This window comes from Mastomys coucha, unplaced genomic scaffold, assembly GCF_008632895.1.
Source record: "Mastomys coucha isolate ucsf_1 unplaced genomic scaffold, UCSF_Mcou_1 pScaffold16, whole genome shotgun sequence".
NCBI lineage: Eukaryota > Metazoa > Chordata > Mammalia > Rodentia > Muridae > Mastomys > Mastomys coucha.
In genome coordinates this window covers 44044761-44060592 of record NW_022196898.1, presented here as the reverse complement: position 1 = coordinate 44060592, position 15832 = coordinate 44044761, and the positions used below count along the sequence as shown (strand labels likewise).

The following is a 15832-nucleotide window of genomic DNA, read 5'->3' as shown; positions in this document are numbered from 1 at the left end:
GCTTTCCCAACCACCGGCCCCGAATCACACCCGCACGCCCTCCACTCTTAACACACGGTCACTCCGCCCCGCTCGATTGCGGCCCTACACGGTCGCACACGCCGTTACGAAGCTTCAGTCACACCAGGAACCTGCTCTTCCTCCCACGCGTAGGTGAAATCCCTCGCGTTTCCCCAGCGCCTGCCGACGCGGCAGCGCTTGCGCGACCCTCATCTGCATAACCACGCCCCCGTCCGGCACCCAAGCGCGACATCCTGCCCCTACCTTTCGCTGTCCGGTCCCCCGGCCTGTTGACCTTTTCCCCTTGCGCAGTGCTGGAGCGTTGAAGGGCCAGAGACAAATCACCTTGCACCACCTCTTACCCCTAACTAGCCGCTCGTTGCCCACCCCCAGGTCCCAACATCCTTGTGGCTGACTGTTTTGGGTACGGACGAACGGACGCCCATCTTCTCCAAGTCGGAGAAGGTCGTCAGGCAGCACAGGAGCCAGCCCTACCGCAGGGGTCTCCCTGCGCTGCTCCAACCTGCCCGCCTTCTTGCCTGCCCCGCGTCTCTGCCGCTGTAGCTTAAAGGGCTCTTCACTTATTTACCTGTCCTTTTCTGTGTTCTCTTCTACAGAAACATCACGAAACTGACACTGAGTTGGGACATTGGTATGTGGGCTCACCCAAGGTCTGGGTTCTTGGTCCAGGGAACCCAGTGAGCCCTCTCTGGATCTCCTCCGGCTCACATACATATACGCAAAATATATAAGTACTCTTTTGTATGTGTGTATGTGTTATGTATGTGAAGGAGGAGCTGGTGTGTGTGCCACGTCTTGAGTCTGGAAGTCAGAGGACCTTTTTGTGGCAGTGGGATCTCCTTCCGTGTGGGCTCCATGGATTAAGCTCTCAGTCGGCTTCGTGGCAACTGCCCTTACCTATTATACCACCTCTCTGGGCCCTGAAATCTCTATTTCTGTCCGCTTCTGTCTCTGTCTCTCTCAATATCTGTGTCTGTGTTTCTCCCTCCCTCCCTCCCTCCCTCCCTCCTTCCCACCTCCTTTCCTCCTCCTCCCTCTCTCTCTGAGGCAGGGTCTCTCAACATAGCCCCCGCTGTGTTGGAGTTCACTATGTAGACCAGGTTGGCCTTGAACTCATAGAGATTCTTCTGACTCTGTTTTCCCGGCGGTGCAATTAATGGTGTGCACCCCAACACCATGCTTTTGTTTATTTGTTTTGTTTTTGAAAACAAGGTTTCTCTAGGTAGCCTTGGCTATCCTGGAACTCTGAAAACCAGGCTGGCCTCTAACTCAAGAGATCCTCTTGCCTCTGCCCGCCAAATTCTAGGATTACGCCCCACTCCCAGTGAGCTTTTGATTAACTAGTTGATCCAGTTTTTAAGTCCTTGCGTTTGTATAGCTGACTAGTAAACAGATGCTAGAGAACATCTGCTCTTTCAGAGAACCAGTGTTCAATTCCCAGCGAAGACATGCTTGCGACAAATGGATCTGATGCCCTCTTCTGTCATGCATGGGTACTGCAGACAGAGCACTCTTAATTTAAAAAAAAAAAAAAAAAAGCGCCATCTAAATAGAATTAGCAATCAGTTAACCAGTAAAGGGCAACGCAACTTAGACAATTTTACTATTGTTTGATAAGGTAACCTCTGGAGCGTCTAACACTTGAGCTGTTTTATTTGTTATTTAGGGGAGAAGAACAAGAGACCTATTACGTTCTACTTTCAGAATAAGCTGGGGCTAAAGAGATGGTGCGATTGTTAAGAGTGCTTGCTGCTCTTGCAGAGGACCAGAGTTTAGTTCAGTGCCCAGCACTCACACCCACAGCTCCAGAGTATCCAACATCTTCTGTGCTCTGTGGGAACTTGCAGGTATATGCACATAACACACACACACACACACACACACACAAATAAGTAAATAGTAAAAGTAAGTATTAAAAAGAGTTATGAACTAGAGCAGGAATTCTCACACACTAAAAACTGGTGAAATGAAGATTTATGGATAGAGCTGAGTGTGGTAGGGCAGGTCTTTCCAGCACTCAAGAGGCAGGGGCATGCAGATCTCTGAGCGTTTGAGGTCAGCCTGATCCACTACTGCCACCAGCGCAGCTTTGTGACAGAAGAAATGACAGACACATATACAGAAGATCTGGGATCAGATGGACAACATGTGGTGAAGACATGCCAGAGGCCTGGAAAGTCAGCCCATTTATTGTACACGGTTGAAGGGGGACTAGCCCACGTTAGGTTATGAAAAAGAAGCCAAGCGTGGTGGTGTACACTCTAATCTCAGCCCTCAGGAAGTGGAGGCAGAAAGACTATGGGTTTGAGGTTGCTTGGATTCCAGAGTGAGATGGCCTTTTTTTTTTTAAAAAAAAAAAATTAGGGTTGAGAGTGGGTAGGGTATGCCTTAGGGTTTCCATTGCCCTAAAGAGACACCATGACCACAGCAACTCTCTTATAAAAGAAAACATTTAATTGTAGCTGGCTTGCAGTTTCAGAAGTTTAGTCCATTATCATCATGGCAAGGCATGATGATAAAGCAGGGCAGCATGCAGGTAGACATGGTGAGGGAGAAGGAGTTGAGCGTTCTACATCTTGATCCACAGGCAGCAGAAGGTCACAGTGGGCAGAGCTTGACCACATATAAGATCTCAAAGCTCTCCTCCAGTGTCACCCTTCCTCCAACAACGCCACACCCACTCCAGTGAGTACCACCCATCCTAATAGTGCCACTCCCTATGGGCCTGATGAGTCTATGGGGGCCATACCCATTCAAACCACCACAAGGGTACTTGTTAAGAACAAAGCTCTGGGTTTTATCCTCAGCATAGCAAGAAAGAGAAACTACTTTCTGTTTTAGAAATCAGAATGCCCAGGTGGCTGTGTCCGTGGTCCAGGTGGCTACTGATTCTGTGATCATCAGAAAGTGGTTTGATTACTCATGGTAGTTTGAATCTTAAGTGTCTCTCAAAGGCTCTGTGTTAAAAAGTCTTGGGCAGGCGTGATGATATGAGTTCCAGGACAGCCAGAGATACATAGAGAAACCCTACCTCGAAAACCAGTCCCAGTCTTAGTCTGCAGCTTTGGTTTATGGGAGAGGTAAATGGAGATGAGGTCTTATGGACATTGGATAGCCACCCCTTGGTGGGAATACTGGGATCTCCACCCCATTCTCTTCCTCTCTTTTTTGCTTCTATATCATGGAATAAAGTTTTGTTCTGACACACCTTCCCTCCAAGAAGTGCCTCTGCCCCACTGTGAAAAACCTGGTAGCAATAGACAAGCTTTTTAAAGTAAGCTATCTTCCCTCAGAAACTAATTTATATTCCTTCAACAACAACAACAACAAAAAACCCTTAAAATTAATGGGTACTAATTGTATACTAATAATGAGGCCTTCATTCAAACTGTAATTAATTATTACACACATGCTTGCTAATTCTTCGCTCCTCCCATAGCTCCCAGGAGCTCTCATTTTATCCTCTGGGGACCTGTGGCAGACCTTATATTCACTCGCTGCCATATAATGACAAAGTCTTTCTTCTCTCCTTTCTGCAGCCCACTTTAAACTATGGTAAAGTTATTCGAACCCTTGGGAACGTCATTGTACTAACATAGTAGCTACTGGAAGCCAGGGACACTTTTCTCTCCAAGATCACCTTCAGGTAGAGGGCTGTATTGAAGCTAGTGTTCTTAAGGGAGAAGAGTGTTCCCTCGTGTTATAGATATGTACTGACACCTACTGGGCGTGTAGGATTTTTACCCAATATCAGATAAAATGTGAACCACTTTTCCACACAGCAGAGTCGAATACCAGGAAGTACCAAACCCAAAACATAACAAATACCTCAGAGCAAATCAACTGCCAATCCAAACAGACCCATACATTGCCTTGGCTGCCATGTGTCACCTAACCGAGAAAGGAACACTGCTAGCCGCTGCTCAGTAGAAAGAACACCCCTAGATGTCCATTTCATGAAATCGAACCAGAAATCCATATGTATACCACTGATGGGAGGAAAAGAATCTACACTATACGGATAGAGATACAAAGTTGTTGTCCAATAACAGCTCTTAGTCCTGACAACCCAAAGAGGGCTGGGGGAGAGGGGTGGTGCACACCTTTGATCCCAGCACTCAGGAGGCAGAGGTAGGAGGGTCCAAAAAGTAATAAAAATAAACCCAAGTAGCTAAAGTCAACAGATACAGGAGTGAGTTTGCTGCGGCTGTTTCTGCACAGAGTGTCAGAGGTGTGGGATTCTATTGACTATCATCTGTCTCAGATGGAGTATTTATATAGAAACAGCACTCCCTCCAATTGAGGGATAACAGGAAGACAAGACCATAGCCAGCCAGACTGTCTAGGTCATAGTATAAAGACTTTTGGTCCAACATAATGCTAGATGTTTTGGCAAAGGTATATTTAATTAAATTATTTACTTTTTTTTTTTTAAATAGGGTCCCTCTAAATAGTCCTGGCCATCCTGAACTCACTATGTAGAGTAGGCAAAAGTGTATTTAAATGAGATTAACTTTTACATTAGTAAATGCTAAGTGAAGCAGAATGTGAATGGGCTTTATCCAATCAGTTGAATGTCTTTTTTTTTTTTTTTTTTTTTTTTTTTTTTTTTTTTTCCTAGACAGGGTTTCTCTGTGTAGCCCCGTCTGTCCTGGATCTCACTCTGTAGACCAGGCTGGCCTCCAACTCAGAAATCCACCTGTCTCTGCCTCCCAAGTGCTGGGATTAAAGGCGTGCGCCACCACCGCCTGGCTTTAGTTGAAGGTCTTAATAAAAGCAGGTTGTTCTTCCCAAAGAGGAAGTCAATTATATTCATTATATAACATAATTATAATACTACGTTACCTGTCCTAGAAGACGCGCTTTAACCAAAATTCTTCTGGACTTATTTGCAGGAACTCACAACTCTAACTTTTGATTTGCCACAATGATGTGAGCCAATATCTTAAATTAAATATTGATTGATAAACATGTATCTAGGTAGAAGTCTGTTTCATCCTTCTGAAAATGCTGAAGAACAGAGCACATTATACCAGTTCTCTTCTGTTACCCATAGGAGACATAGAGGAGGCACAAACATCAGGGGTCAATGAGCGAGGTTTTTCTCCTTTTGGGTAAGATGCTTAGCACAAAGCTAAGCACAAAGCTCTTTAAGAAGTCGCTCTGATCAGGCCACCAGAGAAATAATCACAATAGTCAAAAGATCTTGGAGATGTAGCTGATGACCAGACAGGGAGATATCCTTCTTACTTGATGTCCTCATCTCTCACTTCACAGAAGAACAACCACGCCATTCCTGAATGTATTTCTATAGAGTCTGTAGTTTACCACATTATCAGGAGTATGAAGATTTTTTTTTTGGTTTAATAAAATAAATTGGAATATAAATTGGTTCTACACTTATGGAAAGTTATTTTAAAGGTCGGTTGCTTAGAAGCACATATACTATAATCTCTGTTGCATAGTGTTTGTAAGTCTAGGGCTCAGACTCTTAGAAATACTTGTACAACTGGCAAAGGGTTTTTGTAGGAGAATGTCTGCGGTAGCACTGTGTGTGAGCAAAAGAAGCGCGCAAACAGCTTAATTTTAAAAACATCGCGTCTAGGGATAAATAATGGTACAACGGAGGAAGAAACTCAGAGTCACTAGACTTCTAGAAGAGGATTTGCATATGTGATCATAGATGCTGCAGGAGACAAAGGCCGGGAGTCTCCTGACAACAGTGATGAGCTGTTTGACATAGGTGCTGGGAACTGAACTTGGTTCTTCTGTCATAGGAGCACACATCCCTATCATCTCAGTCAGAACTCCAGTCTTGCAGTAACTCTCCAGGGGTCAGGAGGGGTTTTAAAAGGAAAAAAAAATTACTGATTCAATGAGTTCTACTGGGACTCCCCAGGTGTTAGCTTGACCCCTGGTAGGAACCTGTGCAGAGCTGGGTGGAGGGCCTGTCGCAGGGCAGGGCCGGGGATCAACCTAGGGCTCAGGAGTATTAAGCAAGCTTAATAATGATGAATTTTGCCTTTCCTGGTACCATTATGGAATGGAGCAGTTACTAAAGCCAGTGTGTCCTGTGGATAACGTAGTATGTATTATTATCCTCGCTTTACAGTTGACAAACAAAAACAAAACAGTATTGGTGCAGAACAGTTCCCCTGCTGATTACAGCTGGCTTCTCAAATCCCCTAGAACAGTTTTTGTTAGGATAAGAGATGGTGAAGATAAGATGAAGAAAACAGCAGCGTTTGACATACACTAAAAGCCACGTGACGTCCCTGGGTGGGCTTGAACCACCAACCTCTCGGTTAACAGCCGAACGCGCTAACCGATTGCGCCACAGAGACACAAGCATGTCGGCAGCTACATTCTCATGGAGAGTGAGTTGTTCGGCTAGCCAGTATGGCAGCCATTGTAAAATTCCTGGGCTAGTTTCAGGGCCTTGAAAATCTGGAATATTTAGAGCGGCGAATACAATTGTTCTTGATGCCTGTGTTTCGAGTCCATTCTACTGAAACCTGAACTGCTGAACCGCATTCTTAGCGCTCCCAGGCTCAGAAGCCCCGCGCCGCCCTGTGACAGGGCCACCCGGCTCTGCGCAGGTAAGACCTAAGTCAAGCTAACACTGGATAGCCCCAATAGAACTCATTGAATCAGTACTTTTTTTTTTCCTTTTAAACATTTTTTTTGTCGAGATTATCATGAAATTTCTTCATTTTCCTCTCCAAACTTTCTCATACACTCCCTTCTTAAGTTCTTTCAAATTTATGGACTTTTAAAAAATTGTTGTTACATACACACACGCGTATTGCATATGTATATATACTTCTAAATATATAAGTACAATCTGCTCATTTCTGTATAATATTGCTCGTATGTATGTTTTCAGGCAGGCTGACATTTGCCACTGGATAACCAATTGGCATACTCTTCTCTGGGAAAGGCCCCCGGGGTCCCAACATTCCTTAGTTTCCTGTAGTTCTTTGGGTAGAGTTGAAGTCTTGTGAGCTCCCCTGCCCACTTTGGCATATGTATTGATTGTACTTGCTCAGCTCATGTTTGTGCAGTCATGTTGGTGAGATATTATGGGTCTAGCTTCTGACATTTCTAGACGACACAATCTCGCAGTAAGCTCCCTGATTCTCTGGCTCTTCCAATCCTTCTGCCCCCTCTTCACAACGTTCCCTGAGCCTTAAATGTGAGAATGTTTTGTGGATGTAGCCACTGGGATGTGTCCACTGGGCTTGGTTGTGATTTTTAGTAATGGTCTCTTAATGGTCCTTTAGAAAGCTTCTGGTTACTGCCAAGATAAGTGTGCAATGCTGGTCATTGTTTTGGTTCGTAGTGGGGTAGGACTGTTGCTTCCTTCCAATCTGGCCATTGCTTTGGAAGCTTGCACGGTGCCTTCTGGTACCATGAAACTACTCCCCAGGGAGAAGATTTCAGGTCAGTTTCAGCTCAGGGGCTTCTGGGCCCTGTGTCTGATGTACATGGTGTCTTTAGCAGTAGGGACTCACCTCTACCTCTGGGGGACAATCAAGGGTAATAACATTATTCTATAATGTTTTTGGAATCTCTCGAACAACTCTGACCAACAACTCAAAAGAGGGCCTCTCATGCCTGGTGGTTTGTTTATTTGTTTGTTTGTTTGTTTTGGTTGTTGTTAGATGGTCTTTGACTCTTGGCAGGATTAATATTAGCCAAGATGGGAAATTTTCATTTAAACTGCACACACACACACACACACACACACACACACACACACACACATACACTGGGGTGGGGGGGTAGGTAGATAGCTAACAGTATGACCTTTTCATACTTACTCCTTACTGTTGTTTCACCTCCTCTATCCTTCTGTATTTATCTCCCTTCCCCTCCCTAACCAGAGTCCTACAGCTTTCCTTTTCTCTCTGGCCCTGCTACCCCCTCTATTGCTCCCTATCCCTGCGCCCTGGCAATGGTTCCTTTCTGCTTCCCTGGTTTCCTCAGTTACTCCAGGATATGGACTCACATCTGAAGATCTAAAGCCAGGAGCCTCAGATAACAGAGAGGAGGCAGCATTTGTCTCCCCGGGTCTGAGTCTCCTCACTCAATAGAGTCTATTCTAGTTTTGTCTACAAGCAAAGCTCACAACTTCATTTTTCTTTACAGTTGAATATGCATATGTATATGCACCACATTTTCATAATCCTTTCATCCGCTGAAGGACATTTAGGCTGTTTCCTAGCTATGACACCTGTGAGGCATGGTGTCAAGTCGTTTGGGTATATGTTAGGGCGTGGTATAGTCGGGTGATTCGGCAGACCTATTTTTAACTTTTTGAGAATCTCTACACTGATTTCAGAGTGGCTGGACCAGTTTGTGATCTTACCAACAGTGAATGAAGTTTCAGTATTTGCTGTTGCTTGGCCTTTGATTTTTCTTTGTCATTCTTATTGGGGTAAGATGAAATTTCAAAGTTGTTTTGATTTGCATTTTTTTCTAATCGCTAAAGACTATGAAACATTTTTTGAGGTATTTCTTTGTGGCTGTCCTTTTCCTCCTCTTCTTCCTCTTCCTCCTCTTCTTCCTCCTTCCTTTCCTCCCCTCCCTCTTCTTTCTTCATACTCTGCCTTTAAGTCCCAGGTCCATTTTTTTTTAATAGATCTTTTCTTCTGTCAGGTATACAGTTTGCAGAGATTCTGTCCTAAGGGACCCTCTTCACCTGATTGACTGTTTTTTAGATGTACAAAAGCTTTTTAGTTTCACAGAGTTCTACTTGTCAATCAATGGCCTTAATTTTTGGGCGAACAGAGTCCTGTTCAGAAACTCCTTTGCTATACATAGATCGTGTAGAGTACTGCCTATGTTTTTTTTTTTTTCCTCCTAACAGTATTAGTGTTTCCGGTTTCATGGTTAGATCTTGGATCCATTTAACGTTAGTTTTTGTGAAAGGTGATAACATAGGTGTAACTTGATTCTTCTGCACGTGCTGCCGTGAATGATCAGGGTCCAGAAGAGCACAGACACTGAAATGAAGAACAGCCAAGGACTCAGCTTATCTGGGGAGCAGAGTACAGACTCTCGCATCATAACCATATTATACTGCTGTGGCTCGGACTACAAAACACATAGCGTGCAAGCAACCAGTCTGCTGATGTTTGCTTTTGTCTTACTAGACAAAGAGCAGCTTTTTATATGTCACTACTCAGACCTTTTCACAAAAGAGGAATAAATGTAAAGAACATCATGCCTGGTCCCCGAAGTACTTATTGGAATTAAAGGCAGTATTCTGCCAAAATTTGCAAACATTCTTCTGTTTTCAAGGGATGCTGGTCAAGTGCATTGTCCTGGCCCAATGTCAATTTCGCATGCCGCCTTTGTTTTTCCCTTCTTGGTTAACTATATTTGTAACATACTCTTGAATACAGTTGCTTGATGTTGAGTGATTTCTTGATGTTGGGAGGTTTTTTTCTAAGACTTCTGAGAATATCAAAAGCAAACAAGCAAACAAACAGTATAAATACTAAAACACAGGAGGAGCTTGCAATCTTCAGTTGATTAAATGGATTTAACTTCCCTAAGCCACCAACAATAATACCCTCCAATATTTTATCACCAGTTAATCCATGCAATTGTTCTGCAAATGTGTGAGTAGTATTGGATTGTCATTTCAGTATTTCCTTAGTTGGGTTACCATGATTTCAAAAATGTTTGGTAACCTCAGGCCAAGGGAACAAGGTCTCATTCCAATGCATTGGAGTAACAAAGAATTGAGTCAGAATCCAGTCCCACCTTAATGGTAATGGTCTTTGTAAGCTGACATTTTGATTACCTAATCACCACAGGTGATTCTAAATCAGTGACTTCAGCGAGCTGTGGTGTTCACTGCAAACACCAGGGCTCCGAGTAATGATATAGGTGAGGCAAGAAGGACATCCTGTTCAACTTGACTTATTTAGCTGATGTTGGTTTAAACTTCTTGAGTCTGAAACCTGGCAGCTTATTTTAGGCATATTTAAGTACAGTACAATTTGGAAACGTTTTCCTGATGTAACAGGATGTCCTGTGCAAGAGGAAGCATAATTACATTGAAACTCTTTTCAAAGTATGTGTCACTTCTTCCAAGATGGGTTCTAGAGATGGACTTTATGTGTTATCTTAAGGGCCTAGGGGAGGATCTGGTGTGGTCTCAGCCAGCACAGACAGCATAGAGGTCATTTAGAATATTAGCCAGTTCTGGTCCTGGTCGTGGGAACTTGGCCATACAGATAACACAAAGGTCACCTAGACCATTAAATGTCTAAGGTCCTGGTTGTGGTATCTTGGTGTGGCCTGGCTCTTTGGAATGCACAAGTCACCAGGTTGTTAACCACCCCACTCCTGTCAATTCCATCTTTTGAACAGATAAGACTTGTAACACTTTGGAAGTGTCTTTTTCATCAAAGTATCCACCAATTCCAAATTTATTAGCATCAGTTTATGAAGTTAGTGTTTGATCAAGAGGCTCTTGCTTAATAGTAGGATTGATAGAAACATCTGTCAAATATTAAAACTGTATGCTCTTGGTATTTGAACACTGACTATTAATTTTTGTTATGAAATCACTTGAAGCTACCTGCCAATTTTTTTTTCAAGACAAGGTTTCTCTGTATAGCTCTGGCTGTCCTGGAACTCACTCTGTAGACCAGGCTGGCCTCTAATTCAGAAATCTACATGCCTCTGCCTCCCAAGTGTTGTGATTAAAGGCATGCGCCACCACTGCCCGGCTAATTTTCTAAAGATCTTATTGCTGCCTTAGTTTCAACAGGAGATGCAATGATAGATAGAGGGCTTCATAGGATTAAGAAGTTTCAAGTTAACTTGTTACAGATTTTACATATTTTTCAACCATATCCTATAAACTTACAAATCTTGAGGTAGGTTTAAATTTTAGCCAAAGTTTTAAGAGATTTAACGCCAAGAAGAGGAGCTTGAGATGAGCAACAGTCATTTCTACTGGGAATATCTACTTTTGAATTGTTTTGAAGCACACGGTGTCTTTTTCTGAGCTGTTCTGTTTTGTTCTCTCTCTTTCTGTCTTAGAGTCAAATGGCCTTTTGACCCAGGACAGAGATTTAAAGACAATTTAAACAAGAATGCTTGTATTGCAAGAGGGTGGATCATAACCCAACTTCAGCTTTTAACAAGGTAAAACACCAAAACCTGACATTATCCATGCCCAAAAGACATCTGAAGTCCTGCAGAGCTGAGTCAAAGGACCAGAGGGAGTGACAGGAGTGGGTAGAGACCAAAGAAAGCTCAGCGATAAGAGATTTTGTGGGGCTTAAACAGCAAGCTTCACTGAGCCAATGAGAGGGACAAAGACTGAATAAGCTCCAGGAGAAGCTGGGAGACAGAACTGCAACCAGTGTATATACAGAAGAACACACGGTGAGACAGCTACTGCTCTGAGGAAGTCCTGACTTGGATTCACCTCACCTGAGCAAATACAAACAGTAGGAATCATCAGATAGGCAATGCCTGGCCCCATGCTCTCACACAGTGCACTCACAACTGAGGGCGTCACTGTATGGGGAGTCACCTACCTGAATGTCAACAGGGCAACCCCTGATTTGATCTGCAGGAATTTTTTTTTCTAGCTTCAACTTGCCACCATGTTCTAAATTGTAAATAAGCCTGTTTTAGAATGGCCCTGGTTAAAAGCCTTGCAATCATATGGGAGTAACCGATATTCAGTGGCGAGTCCTTGTAAAATTCTTTAAACATAAGTGGAATGCATTCTGTAAGTAGCTACCGTTTCAAGGGAGTCCTGACTGGGATTTTATTGTTGTAAAGGTAATAGGTCCCAATTGAGTTATAGTTACAGGGAATTGAAATAAATTAGCTAAGGAACATTATCTATAGGCATTTTGAAAATCCTATCTTTTTTGAGCCTCATCTTGACACTTTTTTTTTTTTTTTTTTTTTTTTTTTTTTTTTGGTTTTGTGAGACAGGGTTTCTCTGTGTAGCCCCCAGCTGTTCTGGAACTCTGTAGACCAGGCTGGCCTTGAACTCAGAAATCCGCCTGCCTCTGTCTCCCAAGTGCTGGGATTAAAGGCGTGCGCCACTACCAACCAGCTAATACTTTTTTGTTTTTAATTAAAAGGCTTAGAAAACTTGAGATCATATGCAGAAGGTCCAACATCAAACATTGGAACCACATCAACTGGATCCTCACATTTAAATCGCTAATTTTAAATTTTCCTTTAATAGTTCTTTTATACTGACTTTTGATAATAACAATCTCTTCATCTGAAGAAGCATCATAAGGATTTTTTGTTTTGTTTTGTTTTTGTCTTTCAGAGACAGGGTTTCTCTGTGTAGCCCTGGCTGTCCTGGAACTCACTCTGTAGACCAGGCTGGCCTCAAACTCAAAGATCTGCCTGCCTCTGCCTCCCACGTGCTGGAATCAAATCCCACGATGATTTTTCTTTCTTTCTTTCTTTCTTTCTTTCTTTCTTTCTTTCTTTCTTTCTTTCTTTCTTTCTTTCTTTCCCCACGTGCTGGAATCAAATCCCACGATGATTTTTCTTTCTTTCTTTCTTTTTTTTTTTTTTTAAGATTTATTTACTATTATAAATGAGTACACTGTAGCTGTCTTCAGACAGCACCAGAAGGGGGCATCAGATTTCATTACAGATGGTTGTGAACCACCATGTGGTTGCTGGGATTTGAACTCATAACCTTCCAAAGAGCAGTTGGTGCTCTTACCTGCTGAGCCATCTCATCAGCCCCAATTTTTTTTTTCTTAATGCCTCTTCCTCCTCTTCTTCATATAAGATATCAAGATTTACATTATTCTGAGTTTTAACATGCTCACTGAGTTTAGGCAGAGGTCCCAGTCCTGGTAAATACCTGGATTTGTTTTTGTCATTTCCCTAGTCTTTTCTTCTCTGGCTCACCATCAGTCACAGCACAACCGGACAAGCTCTCAGAATCAGTCTGTAAAGGCTTTAAACATTGGAAATTAAAATGCAAGGGGACCAAACAGCAGTAGGAATAGTTCCCCTCTTTGATGGGCTCTTTTTTAGAGTTCATAATTTGCATCCATGTCTTATAATTTAAAGTACTCCTCCCCTCTGAGCGGAACCAGTAACAATGTTTCTTAATGTGTTTAAACAGTTGTGGAAAGGTTTCATGGTTTACACACACCCTGTCTCCCTTAAGCAAGGCTTTGAGCTATCGTGTGTTTAGCTCTTCAGTTGATGGAATTTCCCATTTCTTTGGTGTTAATGTTCACAGTTTTTGTTTCCCTTTCCATTGTAGATGTCTTTTAAAGCTATGTGACATTCCTTGAGCTCCAATTTTAGGAACCAGATGTGAAAGATCGGAGTCAAGGAGACCACAGGCAGGAAATGAGGAACAGTCAAGGACTCATCGGATGCGGAAGCACGGTCTTTACTCTTAGCTGCATTTCACCGTTACAGCTCTGATTACAAACACAGTGTGTAAGAGACCAGTCTGCTAATATTTGCTTTTTTCTTACTGGACAAAGAACGGCTTTTGATATGTCACTAATTGAACCTTTTCCCTGCAGATAAATGCAAAGAACATGTCTCCTGGCCTCAGCAGTACTTGCTGGCTGAAGGCAGTATTCTGCTTCAGGTGAGGAAAAACCTCCATGAGATCCAGCTGTGGGGCATTTTCTCAATTAGTGATCAAGGGAGGAGGACCCCTTGTGGGTGGTGCCATCCCTGGACTGGTAGTCTTGGGTTCTATAAGAAGGCAAGCTGAGCAAGCCAGGGGAAGCAAGCCAGTAAGTAACATCCCTCCATGGCCTCTGCGTTAGCTCCTGCCTCCTGACCTGCTTGAGTTCCAGTCCTGACTTCCTTTGGTGATGAAAAGTAATGTGGAACTGTAAGCTGAATAAACCCTTTCCTCCCCAACTTGCTTCGTGGTCATGATGTTTGTACAGGAATAGAAACCCTGACTAAAACAGGTGCTGTCCAAGGTCTGGGTCAGATTGTGGCAACCGAGCCTTTGTGGTTTAGCAGGAGGTGTCAGAGAGCCCTAGAACCTGCAAGAGGCCGGTCCAGTACAATATCCCCAGCTTGCAATCTCTTTGCATTATGTCTGAAAGTGCTGTTCCAAAATAAAGACAGAGAAACTAAAGTGGATGCCTTTCCTGTATGGCCTTGACCAGATGCGTGGAATTCTTTTGTAACTTCCCGGCATTCCCCAGAGGGCTGGAGGCTGTTTTCTTTATCTTAAAATCTGAATTTTACCGTATTGTCTTGAGGTTGGTTTTCCTGTGTTAGTTCGATGTGACGAAGGCTGTGATCTGGATCTGCTCCAGGAGGAGAGGGTTTATTTTATTTTATTTTATTCATATTACTTTTTTTTTTTAAATAAGGAAGCTTTTTGTCTTATTTGTTGTTTGTATATGCTTGTGTGTATTTGTTTAGGGGCAGGTGAGGGAAAAGCAGAGCTCAGTTTTTGCCTTCCACTATGGGGTTCCCAGGACTGAACTTAGATGGGCAACACTTGGTGGCAAGCTCCTGTACCCTACTGAGCCGTTTTGCCCATAACTTTATTTCTGTTGTTTGCTTTCCACGAAGCCTCCCCAAGTGCTAAGAAGTATAAACAAAACTCAAATTCTGTATTTTTTTTTCTTATTGAAAGTATAGTTTTCGGGTCGATTCTGTTGGCAGGTATTGCTAGGGATATAGACTGTTTCCTCCTTCAGACTCTAAAGGCCGGAGAGTACAGGGGCTAACCAATGGTGGTGAGTGGCTTCGGATGTCCAGGGTATACAGGGTCCTTTGGCTCCTGCACCCGCTCCCCACCCCCCTCGCTTCCAGGCTGGATTTCCAGGGCTCTGAATCTGCCCAGGACGTTCCTCCTGCAGCCGCTCTCCTTTTTCCCTGGGGAATCCCAACCAGTGGTCAATCTAAGATCCAGCTGGAATCATGAACTTTCTAGCTTTTGGGATTTTTAAGGTTCTGTCGGAAGAAAACAATCATTTTGGTGTTTCCACACAGGTGCACCATTTTAAAGTTGAACTCTTTGGTCTGGTTAGGGAACGGCAGTGCTGTCTCTACTAATCAGATAGAAATTTTGAAAAAGAGAGACCCTGCATTGGCCGGGAATCGAACCCGGGTCTCCCGCGTGGGAGGCGAGAATTCTACCACTGAACCACCAATGCTCTCCATGTGTCAGATTTTGAAGGGTAGCAGGATCTAATTTCTTTAATAAGATGTGTTAAAGATATGATCTCATTGTTGGTTAAAAGTAGCTAGCACATTCAAAACAAATGCTTTTATACAAGAAATGTACTAGAGAAAACCATAAATGTTCGAGTCTCCTGACCCCATTCTACGGGAAAACGGCTCTTTCAGGCTCTTATTCATGAGCCTCTTATTTCTGATCCCCAGTCTTCAATTTTTAACTTCAAATGGTTGCCTCGGTGTTTGTCTCCCTGTTTATGAGGTGATCAGTCTGTGGGTGACCGCTGTAAAAGCCTAATTGAGGAAGAAATAAGAGGAATTAAAATTAAAGGCAATATGGGGGCAGAATCAAGATAGTCATAATCGAATTTTGGTTTTTGGAATTCAGTTTTTGTATGTTTCCTTAGATGAAAAATCCAATCTGAACACTACAATTTGTGTCTAGTTTAGTTGTTTAGATTTATCGGATGGACTCTCCAGACTCTCCGCCCATCATCAATGGCACGCCTCCAGACATTCTTTCTTACATCCGCTCAAAACTGGTCTCCCAGCCGGGCGGTGATGGCGCACACCTTTGATCCCAGCACTTGGGAGGCAGAGGCAGGCAGATCTCTGAGTTCGA

General features: G+C 43.3%; 2 non-coding genes across 2 annotated transcripts; both read right to left on the bottom strand.

The window, feature by feature from the left end:
• Positions 1–6291: 6291 nt before the first annotated feature.
• Trnan-guu lies at positions 6292–6365 on the bottom strand. Its single transcript has one exon. It is a non-coding gene; the product is annotated as a tRNA-Asn (tRNA).
• Positions 6366–15117: 8752 nt separating this feature from the next.
• Trnag-ccc lies at positions 15118–15188 on the bottom strand. Its single transcript has one exon. It is a non-coding gene; the product is annotated as a tRNA-Gly (tRNA).
• Between the last annotated feature and the right edge of the window lie 644 nt (positions 15189–15832).